Consider the following 16950-nt stretch of genomic DNA (forward strand, 5'->3'; position numbering starts at 1 on the left):
CTGCAATAACAACAAGCCTGGAGAGACCCTAGTCTAACTTTAGCACTTGTGCAAGATAAAATAAAAATTACTGCAAAGCTCAGATAAAATACTGTTTTTAATCAGTAGATCTATGATTTTATCAGTATGGAAGGAAGGAAAGGGGAAAAATATTTATTATGCAATTACTATCTGACAAGGATGTGCTAAAATGAGTAATATAGGATTTTTAACCTTGCCATGTTGGCTTAGGGCCAACCTGTCAGTTGCCCTGGATGGAATGTTGAAGGTGGCATGAGCTGCAACTGCCAGAGACCCAGGGCTGGGTTTTGTTTTTCCTCTGAACTCGCCCTGATCACTCACTTATCCCTTACCTGCCCTGGGCCCTGGTGGTGGTTGTGTGGAATGTGGGTAGCTTAGGCCTTAGAGTAGTGTAGGGTTTTAAGACCTAATGTTCTAAAGCAACTCAATATATTTACCACTATTGGCAAGATTTAGTCCAAGAACAACTTTATTTATCAACCAGTGACCACATCACTCCGACCCAGGGCTGCCTGCCCTGAGTCAGCAAAGACCGTTCAAACAGGATCTGTAACACCCTAAGTCAGATAATCTTTCACCATCAGATATCAGAATTTCCTGACTCTCTTACCACTGCCTTGTTCCCTTACTCAGTTATCAATAAACCCCTTAGCCTTAACCAGGTTATTTGCCTACCATCACAGGCCAAGGAGAACAGGCAGCAGGAAGGGATTCTGAGCAGTTTGGGTTGGAACAAACTCTATTGCTGAGGGGCAGGAAGTTCAACATCCTCTTCCTACCAACCTGCCATTAACCAATAGGGAGTTGCTTCCTCAGCAGGGAGGGGCCAGGTACCAGATATATTAAAGGAGCCTGGAGGCAAGCAGTGAGGTTTCTCTAGACACTCAGTTACCTGGGTTGGGTCCTTGTTACATTAATAAACATGTTTCAAGCCCAGCCTGGGTACAAACACTCCATCCTTACAATCAGCACTATCCTCCTGCTAGCCTTATTACCAGTATAAGGCCCCTGTTGACCCACTTATTAATTACAAATGGTTTACATGTATTGTAGTTTTTAATGGTGGATTTGAACTCATGTCTTCCTAACTCCAAACTCAGTTACACCTATCAGCTTCCAGGTAATTCTAGGGAGAAAACTATCCAAATGTATTAGAACCTGTTCTGTAACTTAAAGTCTTTTTTTTTTAAAAAAAACTGACAGATGCTAAAATATAAATGATTAATCTTAAGATTAAATAGGCAGCATATTTCAGAGATGGGAGCATGGGTCTTCTTTATTTCAAAACTTTCCCTACATTGCCTCAATAATGTGAGAATGAAAAAGGATACATGGTTTTAGATTGTATTTTCCATCACATGGTATTTAGAGGTGAGACTATGGATTATAAGTTCACTGGGGAAAGAAAAATAATCCATTTCATGTAACTTTGAAAAGTCCCTCACATCTCAGGAGAGTGACCTGTATACTACCAGGAATTAGTAACTTAGTGAAATATTTTGACAAGGGCACAGAATGAGCAGTTCAGAAAAATGCTATAGAGAATTTACCAATAAATTCCAAAAGATAGTGAAGAAGGTACAAGGTCCTATCTGATTTCTACCAAATTACCCTCCAAAAAGCTATGATATAAAGCCTCAATGAATTCTGCAGCAACACAACTCACAAAACAGACAAGGTAAGTAATTTTTCAGCCCAAAACAACTTAGAAGTCTGGCATAGGGATTTAGTTTACTAGGGTGGAAGTGGAGCAGAGCCCACCAGAGCAGTACTCAACTGAGGATGCAAACCATGGGTACATCAGAAGCAACAGTCAAGGCTTCTAGCACTCTCAGCCATAAATGGAAAACTGATCAGAAGGAAATTGGAAGAGTCCCTTTGCTGGCTCTGGGTACAAGAATCTTATTGCATTGCCCATATGAAGAACCATATTTTGGTCCTGAGGTTGGTCACAGGATGAGGAGGAACACCAGAATATACCACCACTTGAAGCCACAGTGTAGCAGAGGATCCTGATCACAGTCCCAAGGGGAGAAAGAGTGCTTGAGATTACTCATAGACCAGATCACAGGCCAGAAGAATAATATACATCCTTCTTCTTACATCATACCACCTTTGAAAAGCTGAAAGCATATAGATCCCCAGTGCCAGTTATGAAGGCAGCTGCACAAAGAAACTGAACCTTGAAATAGTACTTCCTTTACTACAATTATGGAACCCAACTTTAACAGTATTTATTTTAGGTAAAAGAAAAGAAAAGAGGCAGGAAAATTAGCAAACAATAAAAAACAAAAATAGAATTCAACATAGAGGTTATTTTGGTGACAGGCTAGATTCAGTCTCAGAAGAAGATAACAAAGTCAATCCTGCTACAGCCACAGCTTCCAAGGAAAATATTAATTGCTTTCAAGTCCAAAGCAATCCCCAATTAATGGAGGACCTTAAAAAAGAATTTTTAAAATGCAAATAAGAAAGGTAGAAGAAAAATTGGGAAAAGAAAAGAGAGTGATAAAGGAAACATCTCAAAAAAAAACCTTAATAGCTCACTAAAAGAGCCACAAAAATACTGAAGTAATTTAATTAATATCTTAAAAAAAAACAGAATAGACCAATTGGTAAAAGAGGCACAAAAATCCAAAGAGAAAATCTTCTTAAAAAGTAGAATTGGCCAAATGGAAAAGGATGTACAAAATAGCCCTCAATAAAATCACTTCTTAAAAATTAAAATTAGGTAAGTGGAAGCTAATGACTCCATGAGACATCAAGAATCAATAAAAAAAATAGGAAAAGTGTGAAATATCACATGGGAAAAACAATTGACCTGAAAAATAAATCCAGGAGAGGTAATTTAAGAATTATTAGAGTATCAGAAAGTCATAATCAAAAAAGGAGCTTAGACATCAACTTTCAAGAAATCACTAAGGGAAATCTGCCCTGATATTCTAGAAACAGAGGACAAAATGGAAATTGAGAGAATTCCCTGATCACCCACTGAAAGAGATCCAAAAGAATAACTCTCATGAATATTATAAGTAGATTCTTAAACTCCTAGATCAAAGAGAAAATATTGCAATCAGCCAAAAAAGTAAATTTCAATAAAACAAAGGGCTGCCAAACATTCCTGATTAAAAGACCAGAGCTGAAAGGAAAATTTGACTCTCACATACAAGACTGAAAAGAATCATAAAAAGTTAATCAGGAAAGAGAAATCAAAAGACATCTCTAAGTGGAAAGGTTACTGTTGTAGCAGCAAAGAACTATGTCGCTATTAGGATAGTTAGAAGGAGTGTGATAGGTTATATAAAAAATTAAATTAAATTAAATTAAATTAAGGCATGAGAAAGAGAAATGCATTGGTGGGGAAAAGGGGAAAGATAGGAAGATATCTTACACTTTAGGAAAGTAGGAGCAAAAGGGGATAAGAGAAGGGGCTATGGAAATCCATACAGAAAAGAGGGCATATTGGTTGAGGTGTAGGTCAGAAATGAAACGGGTAAATAGGTTAGAAAATAATACATAGTAATCAGAATGGTACAAAAAATTCATAAGCCTTTAATAAAGACTTCATTTCTCAAATACAGAGAAATTAGTTGACTATATAACAACATAAGATATTCACCATTGATAAGTGGTCAAAGGATATGAATGGGCAGTTCTCATATAAAGTAATTAAAGTTCTCTATGATCATTCAAAAAATGCTCTAAATAACAATTATTTAGACAAATGCAAATTAAAAAAAACTATGAGGACTACTCCATACCTATCAGATTGCCTATTTTGACAGAAAAAGAAAATGACTAAACTTGGATGGGATATAGGAAAGCTGAGAAAGGAATGTACTTTGGGGAGAGTTGTCAATTGATTCAACCATTCAGGAAAACAATTCGGATCAGTGCTTTGACCTAGCAATATTATGACTATGTTTGTATCCCAAAGATATTTTTAAAAAGAGGAAGGATCTATTATTTACAAAATTTTTAAGCATCTCTTTTTAAAAAGGAAAATATTTGGAAAATAAAACGATATCCTTTAATTGAGGAATGACTAAATATGTTATAGTATAGGATTATAATGAAATATTATTTTACCATAAGAAATAACAAGCAGAAGGATCTCAGAAAAACCTGGAAAGACTTATAAAAACTGAAGCAGAGTAAAATAAGAAGAAACAGGAGAACATTATACAAAGTGACAGGAATACTTTAAAGTTAACAACTGTGAACATGGCTATTCTCAGCAATATATTTATCCAAAACAAGCCCAAAGGACTCATGTTAAAAACAAAAACAAAAACAAAAATGCCATCTACTTCCAGAGAAAAAAGAATTGAATCTGAATCCAGACTAAAGCAAACCTCACTTGCTTATTTTTTTTATTTGAATTCACTTCCTCAAAATAATTAATATGGGCATTTTTTTACAGGATTGAACATGTAGAATCTATATGAGATTGCTAACCATCTTGGGGGCTGGGGGTAGAGGGAGGGAGAAAGGGAGAGAACTTGAGACTCAATGTTCTTTGAAAAATGCTAAAAACTGTTTTTACATGTCATTGGGAAAGATGAAATAAAAGTTAATATCTCAAACAAATACTTTATTGTAGCCCAGAGAGTAATTATCTTTTCTTGGTGGAAGGTTTTGCCTATATTGATAACTACTGATTGATTAGTGCATTGGAGGCTGCAGGTTAGAGTGGCTTTGTCAGTTCCTTAAAATAAAATAATGAATTTTCCATGAAAAATATTACCAAAGTCATTAGTGTGGACAAACTGAAGATATGTACACTCAATAATATTACAATTATATTAATGCAATATATAGTCTTTTTGGCCACAGATATAAAAGCCAGGAGAAATAAAAAAGTAAAGAAGAGCAAAGAGGTGAATTTAGATTTGATGTTTTGGATTTAGAACTGCCTGAATGGCTAGACTAAAAGAATATTCATCCATGAGCTTGTGTCAAGTCAGCAGGAGGTAGGCAGTAGAGTACTCCAGGATCAGAGTTTGAACCATTTTTATCATGGACTTGGATAAAGGCTTAAATAGATATGTCTTCCTCTCCAGACTTTCATAGGACATAAAGCAGGTAGGGATAATTGGTCCACTAGATGAACGAATCAGGATCCCAAAATATCTTGAAGTAATAGAAAATGAGACTGAATCAATGTAAAATTTGATAAGAACTCATAAAGTTTTACATATTTGGTTCAAAAAATCAGCTTTATAAATATAATATGGGAAGACATGGGAAGACAGGAATGTCAAATTTTTAACTTCAAGTTCTTCCAGGGGTTCTTTTGGGGTCAGACACTCTTTCGTGCTTTCCTTTCTGTCTTAACATGTTTCCTTTTTGGCATTACTGTCCTCTTCAAAGTTTGTATTTTTATCTTCTCTGATACAAAAATAGTTTTCTAAGGTCAGGTTTTTTCCTCTGGCTTTTGTTCATTTTTCTGCTGTTTTTTGTTTTTGTTTTTGTTTTTGTTTGTGTTTGTGTTTGCTTTATTTTGCTATCTTACCTATCTACTGAGGTTCTACTCTGCTCTGCTTTGCTCTGGAGTGCAAAGACACTGCTCCAAGCTTTCCGGAAGTCATCTCTGGTACTTGCAATAGGTCTGAATCCTTTGGGGTCTCCCAGTATGCTCTCTCATGAGAGTGGCTTTGCTTTCTTGTTGTAGGGAATCTCATACCTCTTTTATCCCACTAGATTTCATTCCCTATGCTTCCATTTCCCCTGTTGTTTGGTGGATTGGGCGGGTTCAGACCCTAGGCTGAGTGGAAGTGTGTTCTGCCAGTTTCCCTCTATGCTACTTCATTGCCTTGGACCCCTTGGAAGTGTGTTGGGCTTCCTCACCTCTCTGGTCACAAAGTAGTGTGTTGCGCTGCTTTGTGTTCTGCCAGTTACCCTAGATGCCACACTCCCTGGGCTATTCTCCCTCCTCACCTCATTGAGGTATGTCTTTCCTCCCTTCCTTTGTTTTGAGTCAATTCATCTTCTTTTGCGTTTCAGAGGGTTTGGGAGATGGAAACTCATTTACTTAGCCATTTTAGCTCCCAGAATGCAACTCGGCTAAATAGAAATTTCAAAGAAAATTTTTAAAGACTCTGGTGAATTAAAAGCTCAATATGAGTCAACCTGTGTATAATAAAAATATCCCTTCCCCCTAAAAAAGAAAATAAACTAATATTATATTTGAATGCATTGAGGCACTTTCCAGAAATAATGAGGTGACAGACCTTCTGTACTCTAACCTAAGGACATAAAATATTGAGGATTGTTCTCAATTATGGGCATCACATTTTTAGGATGTTGAAAATCTGGAGAATATTTCAGAGAGGGCAAAAATGATGACAAATAATATTATGCACATATCATTATGAGTATTAGTTTAAGGAATGAGCTATATTTGCCTTAAAGAATAGAAGACTGAGAGTGGGGTGGGTGCAAGCAGGATGAAGGTATCTATGATTGCTGGAAATATTTTCAGGGTAAAAAAGAAATTAGTTTGGTTCTTTCTGGCTACCAATACAAAAAGCAGGATAAAAGAGATGAACTTAGCAGAGGTGAATTTAGGTTTGATTTCAGAGAAAAGGAAGCAATTACACAAGCAAACAAAAACAATGAGAAAGAATAGTTAGCAATTAGCACTATCCAAAAATAGATTAGGCTGCCTCTGGAGGTCATTGATCTACCTCATTTGAGCAAAGGCTGGAAGATTATGTCTTGGGAATATTAGAATCAGGATTGTTTTTAAGTATGAGTTGTATTAGATGATTGTTAATGTCTTTTCCAAATATATGATTCTGTGATTTGTTTGATTAAAGGAATCAACTAGAAAGAATGTCAAACAGTTGTTCCAGATATATAGATTCTAGTATCAAAGCCAATACTAATGCATTAGGAAACCTTGATGAAATTATTCAATTTCTCTCATCCTCCATCTGCTCAACCTAAAATCGGAAAACTATAAAAGCCATGCTTTGGTATTATTGTTATGAGATAGGAAATCTTACCATTGTGTTGAAAAAATCAACTTCACAAGTACAGAATGGAAGAGACATAGTTAGAAATAAGTTGTTCTATAAAAGACCTTGGTGTTTGAAATGAGGGTAAAAACAGTATTTGTGAACAGTAGGATGAGGCATATATAAAAGATCATGTAATATTAAGCTACACCACATGTTGATGGACTATGGGCAATGAGTCAAATCAACCCATTGCTTGTTTTTAAATGTCTTTGTGAGCTAAGAAAGTTATTAACTTAATAACATTACTTCATGAAGTCATTCTAAATATGGTGGGAGGGTGGATGCAGGCTGCAGACTTTAGTTTGCTGACCTCTCTGGGCCACATGAAGAAAGACGTAGTATAGAGCAGGGGTTCCCAAACTTTTTTGGCCTACCATCCCTTTTCCAGAAAAAAATATTACTTAGAGCCCTGGAAATTATTTTTTTTAATTTTATTAGCAATTAATAGGAAAGATAAATGCACCTGTGGCCATCACCATCTCCCTGGATCACTGTAGCACCCACCAGGGGGTGGTAGCACCCACTTTGGGAATCACTGGTATAGAGAAATAAGAAAATTAAATACTTGGTATTCTGGTATATTCTCTGTTGAAGCCATATTGTAGTAAGGGCATAGCTAAATTGGAAAGTGTTTGGAAAGACAGTCAGGCCAGTGACTGTTGTTAAATGATTATGTCATTGAAGGATTGGTTAAGAACTAATGATATTAGCCTGGACAAGACTTAGGGAGGACAGGATACAGGGTATGAATTTTCAATTATTTGTTGTACTATCAAGTGAAAGAGGAAGAGAAAATGCACTTAAGGCACATGGTAGAAGGAGAAAGAAAGAGAGAGAGAAAGAGAGACAGAGAGAGACAGAGACAGAGAGAGAGAGAGAGAGAGAGAGAGAGAGAGAGAGAGAGAGAGAGAGAGACAGAGAGAGAGACAGAGAGAGAGACAGAGAGAGAGACAGAGAGACAGAGAGAGACAGAGAGAGACAGAGAGAGAGAGAGACAGAGAGAGACAGAGAGAGAGACAGAGAGACAGAGAGAGACAGAGAGAGAGTGTTTTATTAATTGTATTAGAGTGGGAATCTGCTTACCTTGGGTGAACTTGCATGTCAAAGTCAGTGTTTCCTCCAAGTTTCTCCTCCCAAAATTCACTTGTGATATTATTTTTATATACTTTTCCTCCATCCTAACTCTTTCTGAAGAAACATTTCTCCTCTTCTCTTTCTCTAACTCATGATTCTCTTTCACCTTTCTATTTTCACCTTTCTATTTTCAGATTTTCTCTACTTTTCCTCCTCAATTAATTCTATGATCATCTTCATAAATACAAACTTTTCAAATTCCACTGATAATTTTCTTTTCCTTGTTATTTAGTTAATATGCTTGGACTTCAGCATTTTCTGCCAGAAAATCTTCCCCTAGAAAAAACCTGGAATAAGAAAAAAACTGAGGTAGGTATAGAAGGTTGAGCTGACCAACCTGTCCTCATGTTTTATTATTTATTTTCTGTATTAGAGTCAATACTAACTATGATTTGGCCAAGATGCATATGCTCTGGAAGAAGTCCTTATCTTCTGCACAAAACAAACAAAAAAAAAACTCAGAACACGACTCTATCAATTCAAATTTTGCAATTTTTCTAAGTATGTCATTGCATTCAATTATAACAGTAACTCTATGATGGGACACATAGGTGGCTCAGTGAATTGAGACAGAGGCCCAGAGATGGGAGTTCCTGGATACAAATTTGGCTCAGACATTTTCTAGCTGTATTTCCTTGAGCAAGTCACTGAACCTCCATTGCCTAGCCTGTACTATTTTTCGTCTTGGAACCAACACACAGTATTGATTCTAAGATGGAAGGTGAGAGTTTTTTTTTAATCAATAACTCTGTGAATTAGGTATTATTACTATTCTCACTTTACAGAAGAGGAAACTAAGGCTAGGTGGGCTTAAGTGACTCAATATCTTAAACTCATTATGTCCAAAATGGAAGTTATTTTCTTCTCCCCCTAAATCATCCCAATTTCTACCTTCCCTATTACTGTAGAGCACAATACCATTCTCTCATTCCTTCAGACTTACAACCTCAAAGTGACCCTGGACTCCTCACTGGCTCTCATCCCCTATTCTGTTGCCATGATCTTTTTGGTTCACCTCTGCAATATCACTCCAATATATCCCCTTCTCACTTTTATCATTGCCTCTCCTCTACTACAGACACTCATCATCTCACATCTAAAATATTTCAATAGCTACTGGTCAGTCTGACTGCTTCAAATCGCTTCCCACTCTTAGCCATCCTCTATTCATCCACAAAAGTGATTTTTTTCTAAATTGCAGATCCAATAACATCACTCTTCTGCTCCATAATCTCCAGTACCTCCCTTTTGCCTCCAGGATCACATGCAAATTACTCTGGTTGGTATTCAGAGACCTTCATAACCTAACTTCTAAGTCATCTTATACTTTACTAGACATCTTTTCTTTGATCCAGTGACACTAGCCTCCTGTCTGTTCCATGAAGAAGATACTCCATCTCTTGGCCCTGGGGAATTTCTCTGTCTGTTCTCCAAGCCAGAAAATCCATCCCCTGCTCTATCTCCTAGTTTCCCTGGCTTCCTCTCAGTTCCAACTAACTTCTCATCTTTTAGTTGAAGGCTTCTCCTATCCCCTCTTGATTCTATTGCCTTACTTCTGCTAATTATTTCTTTTTTATCTTGTCTATGTAGTTAGTTCTCAACAAGTGAGCATTTAACTTTTTGTGACTTCAGGCATTTGAGTGATTTTCTTACTAACCGAATCACTTTTGCATTGGCTTCTAGACCCATTTATGGTTATATGTAAGAGAGAAAAACAATGCATGATGTGTATATGTTTGTGAAGTATCCTTCTATTTCTAGTGCTTCACTTGTCTAGCTCACCCTGCTGTTGTCTGTTAAAGAGATCTTCATGAATTCATTGAATTTTTTCATTGTCTGCCCTTAAAACTCAGTTTCTTTGTTCCATTTTTGTCCACTAAGTGTAGTTCGAGTCTCTTGGGCTCTAAGCCCAAACATGCCAGGTTATTGGAGAAGCTTAGTGAGAAAATAAAAATAATGTTAGAAAAACATCACACCAGAATGTCTGTTGCAGTCATCGCCCATGACTTTGGTATTCATGAATCAACAATTAATTTTATCAACAAAAAATAAAGAAAGTGTTTGCAAATCTCCTATAGAAAGGGTTAAGAAACCTCTCCAGTGTGGAAAAGATTACAATTTTTGCTGGTCACAGGAACCTACCAACTTATTCCCAGCAAATTCAGTGTATCAACATTTTTTTTTACTTTTTCCCCCTGTTCTAGGAACATTACCCCTGCAAACTGGCAGCTAATTTCCTATACATTTGTTTGCATATTGTCTCTGATTATATCATCAGATTGTTAGGGGAATAGGGATTCTCTTTTTCCTCCTTTTGCATCTCTGATGCTTAGCATGTTTCTGGTACACAATAGTATTTAATAAATGTTGATTGATTGATCAACTTTTTGAATTTCCCACAATCATAATGCTATTCATGATTCAGGATTCATACTCACATTATCTTGATCCCAAATCTGGAATTCTACTACCTTCAACACCAAGCTGCTTCAGGAGTATGTCTTAGTACATAGTCTTAAGAGGAATAACCTTGTTGTTGGGCTCAACATTGAGAAATTTTCCTAAGAAATTTTTTATCAGATTTTGAGTCATATATAAAAGAATTTCCCCTGGAAACATTTATATCTAGCACTTTAGAGTGTGGAAGCATTATTCTCATTGTATAGAAAACAATGTGATATGATATATCAAGACCCTGACTCAGATTTGGCAAAGCCAGGAATCTAACCTATTTCTTCTCACTCCAAAGGTGAAAATTTAAAAAAAAATACAGCATGGCCTCAGAGATCCATGAAATAATCCCTAGCTCTTTCTTTATTTTAATTAAAGAATGGTAGATAGATGCAAATTTTTAATTATTCACAATCTCTCTCTACATGGGGCTCAGCAGATCATAGAGGATAACATGCATAGAAAGAGCTCTATTACAGAGTATTACATCATGAGAGTAAACATATATCTCCAGAAGTCCCTTTTTGTTGTTCCTTAAATTCATTATTCCATCTCCTGCCAGCCCAACTTTGTATACACAATGCCTCATGACTAAATATTGTCTCTTTCACTTTGTCTGTTTCTACCTCTTAGAATCCCTATCTATTTTTATGAATTAATCCATGTGTCATATCCTAACATGAAGCTTTTCTTTATCCTCTTATTACTACTCTACCTTGTTTATTTTTATTAGTATTTTTATTAGAACTCTACTTTTCCTCAAATAATCACGTGCTATAATATTTTACTACCTGCCAGTTTTCATCAATTTGTTCATGGTATCATTGATTCTGTTCCACCCTGCCTATTTCAGGAGTCATACAACTAGTGTCCTCATTCCATTTAACTATTGCACATATGATTGAATTTTACAAAAGGACATTTACTTCAAATATATAGTAAGAATGAAGATACAAATATTTATCTTGGTGCTTTGGGTTATAATCGCCACCACTACCATCATTTCCATAACTTATTTCTCTCAAAAGTAAAGGGATATTAGTTTCATAGCTTAGTCCATTTCCTACATTTCATTAGTCCCAGAAAATTGAAGTCCAAAGACCAGCAGGGCTAACATCTCTATTGGTTTGTGGGTTTGACAACAAATAGCTTAGATTCCTACACTCCTGGATCCCCTTGGCTTGGTCTCCTGGGCTTCATCAGAGACAACATCTTCTATATCTGGAATAACAAAGAACAAAATGAAAGCGCCAAAATTCCTTTTTCCATGGCCACATGGCAAAAGTGGAAGGCTGAAGGGGGAGGTAGCGCTTTCCCTATACCTCATGGTGTAAGTGAATTTGTCACCTTAAATCTCAGGTATAAAAGTAGGAAAATTTACACAAATATTCTTTTGAAGATTCTTTTGAAGATATCCACCATGGAGGCAGCTAGATTACTCAGTGGATAGAGACTCAGGCCTGGAGACAGGAGTTCCTGTGCTCAAATCTGATTTGATACTTCCTATCTGTTTGACACTGGGCAAGTCAATTAATCACTTGTGTAGTCTTTACTTCTCTTCTGCCTCAGAACCAATATGGAGTTTTGATTCTAAGACGGAAGGGAAGGGTTTAAAAAAGGCATCCACCATTCTGACTATGTGGCCAATGGAAAAAAAAAAGACTGTTGCCAACAAAAATGGTAGCCCAATGTTCCAGTCTTCTATACTCCCTGAAGAAGATCCCTTAGATTCTTCCCCTGAGGGACACTTTTATATTGCCTACACATTCACTAAAATCCTATGATACATTGCCCACACTCTCACACCCACATACCCACCCCCAGCCATAGACAGATAGAGAGACAGAGAGACAGATAGAAAGACAGACAGAGAGAGAGAGAGAGAGAGAGAGAGAGAGAGAGAGAGAGGAGAAAGACAAAGACAGAGAGAGAAACAGAGACAGAGACAGAGAGACAGAGAGAGATAGAAAGACAGACCAAAAGACTGATAGATTGATAGAGAGATAGATATGATGATTACTACTTTGCAAATTGAATATAAGCCACTGGAGGACAGAAACTGTTTTTATTTTTTCTTTACAATCTTAGTATTTAGCACAGTGCCTCACACATAATAAATGCTTAATGAATTGTTATTTTGTAAATTAAATTGTTGAATTGATCACAGGGGAAATAAAATAAAATATAGGGGAATCCAGGAAAACATTCACATGGCCAAGGGAGGTTTGCAGCTTTTTCCTAGCCTTTAGTCTTGGTCTTTGTGAAGATGTCTGCTCAACACAGAAGAGATTTGATACTTGAGATAGTTCATTTCTAGACACAGCTCAGTTTGAGTGTGCTTCAGGGAAATGAGGCTGGTGCAGGGGCAGGCATCTTCTGATGCAGCCTGTTCAGCTCCCAGCCCACAGCTTTACAGAAAGTTTCATTGCCAGAAATGTCAATTTCGTATCTTAAGTTCCTTCAAAAGGCAGCCAGAGCTATTCTTGGAATAAGAAACAGCTGGAGGACACCAAATTTAAAACTATAGTTAGGAACAAGACTATGGAATCCATTAATTCTACACTCTACCTAGGCCAGTGCCAGATAAGATATAAAAATGTAAGATTATTCTTTTCCATTTCCTCAGCTTTTCTCCTATACTACAATGGGAGAAAATGTCAGAAAACTTAGTTTCAAAATCTTGCTCTGAAACTTATGAGCTGGAAGACTGTAGGGGAACCACATAACCTTTTGAGAATCCTTATCTGTGTTATAGTTAGAATCTCCATTTCTATAACTGTGAAGTTGACAAACAAAGGCAGTGGTGGAGGGAAGAGCATGTTAGAGCTGGCATCAGGACAATGTAGTTTCAAAAATCCTACCTCTGATTAACTCAATTAAACTCTATAAGCCTGAATTCCCTTGGCCATATTATAAATGATTTTATAATACATAACATATTTTACAAATAATATTATAAATAATAATTCACATTTGTATATAAATAGCTAAGATATCTTCATGGATAGATCACTAGACTTGGAGTCAGAAAGAATGAAATTTTGATTCCTCAGACACTTACCAGCAATGTGATCCTGAGCATGTCACCTAAGTTCTACCGAACTTAGTTTGCTTATTTGTAAAATGAGTCCAAGAATGGTCACTACTTCACAGGGTTGTGATGAGAGTCAAATGAGATCACAAAGAGATATCGTTCTACAAAACTTAATTTCTTGTCCTGTGATTGTGTCTGACATCACTCTGAAGATAGCTTTCCATTCAATATTCCATCCTGTCAAACAATTTGGGTGAAATTAGGTTTAGATCAACATCTCACATCCCACACCAAGTTAAGTTCAGAATGGGTGAATGACTTGAATATAAAGAAGGAAACTATAAGTAAATTAGGTGAACACAAAATAGTTTACCTGTTAGATCTATGGAAAAGGAAAGATTTTAAGACCAAACAAGAGTTAGAAAATATTACAAAGTATAAAATAAATAATTTTGACTACATTAAATTAAAAAGGTTTTGTACAAACAAAAACAAATGCAATCAGAATTAGAAGGGAAGCAACAAATTGGGGGAAATTATAGCAAAACCTTTGACAAAAGTCTAATTAATTACCCAAATTTATAAGGATCTAAATCAATTGTACAAAAAGCAAGCCATTCCCCAATTGATAAATGGACAAGGGTCATGAATAGTCAATTTTCAGATAAAGAAATAAAAAAACTATCAATAAGCATATGAGAAAGTGTTCTAAATCTCTTATTGAGAAATGCAAATCAAAACAACTCTGAGGTATCACCTCACACCTAGCTGATTGGCTAAAATGACAGCAAAGGAAAGTAATATATGTTGGAGGGGATGTGGCAAAAATGGAACATTAATGCATTGCTGGTTGAGTTGTGAATTGATCCAACCATTCTAGATGGCAATTTGGAACTATGCCCACAGGGCTTTAAAAGACTGTCTGCCTTTTGATCCAACCATACCACTGCTGGGTTTATATGCCAAAGAGATAATAAGGAAAAAGTCTTATACAAAAATATTCATACCCAATGAATTGAACAAATTGTGGTATCTGCTGATGATGGAATACTATTGTGCTGAAAGGAATAAAGAACTGGAGGAATTCCATGTGAATTGGAAAGACCTCCAGGAACTGATGCAGAGTGAAAGGAGCAGAACCAGGAGAACTTTATACAGGGAGACAGATACACTGTGGCGCAACAATGCAATGATCCAGGACAATTCCGAGGGACTTAGTAGAAAGAATGCTATTCACAGTTCAGAGAAAGAATTGTAAGAGTAGAAACCCAGAAAAAAAAAAAAAAAAAAAAAACAACTGCTTGATCACATGGGTCGATGGGGTTATGACTGGGGATGTAGACTCTAAGCAATCACCCGAATGTAAATATTAATATTATGGAAATAGGTCTTGATCAATGACATATGTAAAACCCAATGGAATTGCTCATTGGCTACGGGAGGGGAGTGGGAGGAGAGGAGGGAAAGAACATGAATCATGCAACCATAGAAAAATATTCTAAATTAATTAATTAAATAAGATTTTAAATTTAAAAATTTCATCCTATCTTGTATTTTAATGTGGCCATATGTTCATAATATAATTTATTGGTATTGCAAGTATAATTTTTACCACTTGGCAGGAGTAAACTGAGTCTCCAGAAAGCAAAGTGTCTTGCCCTGTCACACAGTTAGTGAGAGCAACAATCGGTATTTTACATCTAAGCCCCTCATTTTACAGATGAGAAAACTAAGAAACAGAGAATTTAAAGGACTTGAGAATAGACTCAAACCCAGCTCTTTAGACTCTGACTCTAGCAGACAAATCTTTTATCATATGTGCATTAATGTGGATGTTCATCAATACTATCCCCTGGTTCCCCTTTAGTGTACAGAAAAGAATAATAGATTTTGTCCTATTTGCTTCTCAGGGTTTTGGGGAATGAAACTATTTGGTGAAACTCTTAACCAAAAGAACTTTAGAAACACGAGAATATAGGACTTGCAGCTATTTTTCTGGGCTGATAGGGGTGAGATTCTTTTTTGTTCCTGTCAACCCCAGCATGCCATGACTTACCTGGACCAGCCAGGCTGCTGAACACCCAACACCTTTCAGTTTCATCTGAGACTTCTGGCCTTGAGCCAGCAGCCTAAAAGATGGGGATTAATTACAGGGCCAGCCTCCTGCTCCTTTTGATACAGTGCTTACCGATTGTGTGGCCAGTGAGCCATTGGCATCCCCTCCATGAAAAGCTGGTCAGGGCAGAGATTCACATAATACTGTTTTAACTAATATGACAAATCCAGATTATTCTCTGCAGTTGTCTGCCAAATAGCAGGAAAGTTCCAAAGTATCTTTTTCCTCATTAAACTCATGTCTGGATCAGGAGTGGGATGAAGAGACAGTAATTCAGCCCTGTCAGCTACAGCCCACGGGCTTCCTCTTCTGTCCCTGAGGCAGCTACACAAGCTGCCAGGGACTGACAGCAAGAAATTGCACAGGATGTGGTCAACTTTGAGTCTGTGGGCATACCTATACTCTAAAAAAGCAGAATTCCTATTTAAATGACATTGTGCATTAGTAGAAAAGCACCAACTGCCTCTGAAGTTACAGGACATGGGTTCAAATTCCACCTCAGACTTTTACTATCTGTGTGACCTTGAGCAAGACATGGAACCTATCTTATGGTCAGTTTTCTCAATTGAAAAATGAGGTTTTAGCTAGTTGGCCTCAGAGGCCTCTTCTGCTATTATTTGGATGATTCTAAATCCCATATCTGGGTGAATAACCTGTCTTTAAAAATAGACAGTTGGACTAGATGGCCTCTAAAGATCCTATTCTAGAGCTATTGTTATAAATCTTTCAAGGACATGTGATTCCTTTAGGATCATGGTACATCATCCTCAGAAAAGTCTCCCCTCACAGGCCTTAAAGAGGATCACTGTGAATTATTGTGACTGAGGGGACAGTTGGGTAGCTCAGTAGATTGAGAGTCAGGCCTAGAGATGGGAGGTCCTGAGTTCAAATCTGACCTCAGACACTTCCCAGCTGTGTGACCCTGGGCAAGTCACTTGACCCCCATTGCCCACCCTTACCACTCTTCCACCAAGGAGCCGATACACAGAAGTTAAGGGTTAAAAAAAAAACTTAGTGTGACTGAAAAAAAAAACATTTTCGTTATGGCCAACACTCTGGTGATAAGGCTTTCCCAATATTTGCTAAATGAGTCCTTAAGGGCACAGACATGAAGTCTCTTACTATCTTCTACTTAAAACCTATTTCCTTAGCTTGGTGATACCTTCCAA

The sequence above is a fragment of the Gracilinanus agilis genome, chromosome 2, assembly GCF_016433145.1.
Source record: "Gracilinanus agilis isolate LMUSP501 chromosome 2, AgileGrace, whole genome shotgun sequence".
NCBI lineage: Eukaryota > Metazoa > Chordata > Mammalia > Didelphimorphia > Didelphidae > Gracilinanus > Gracilinanus agilis.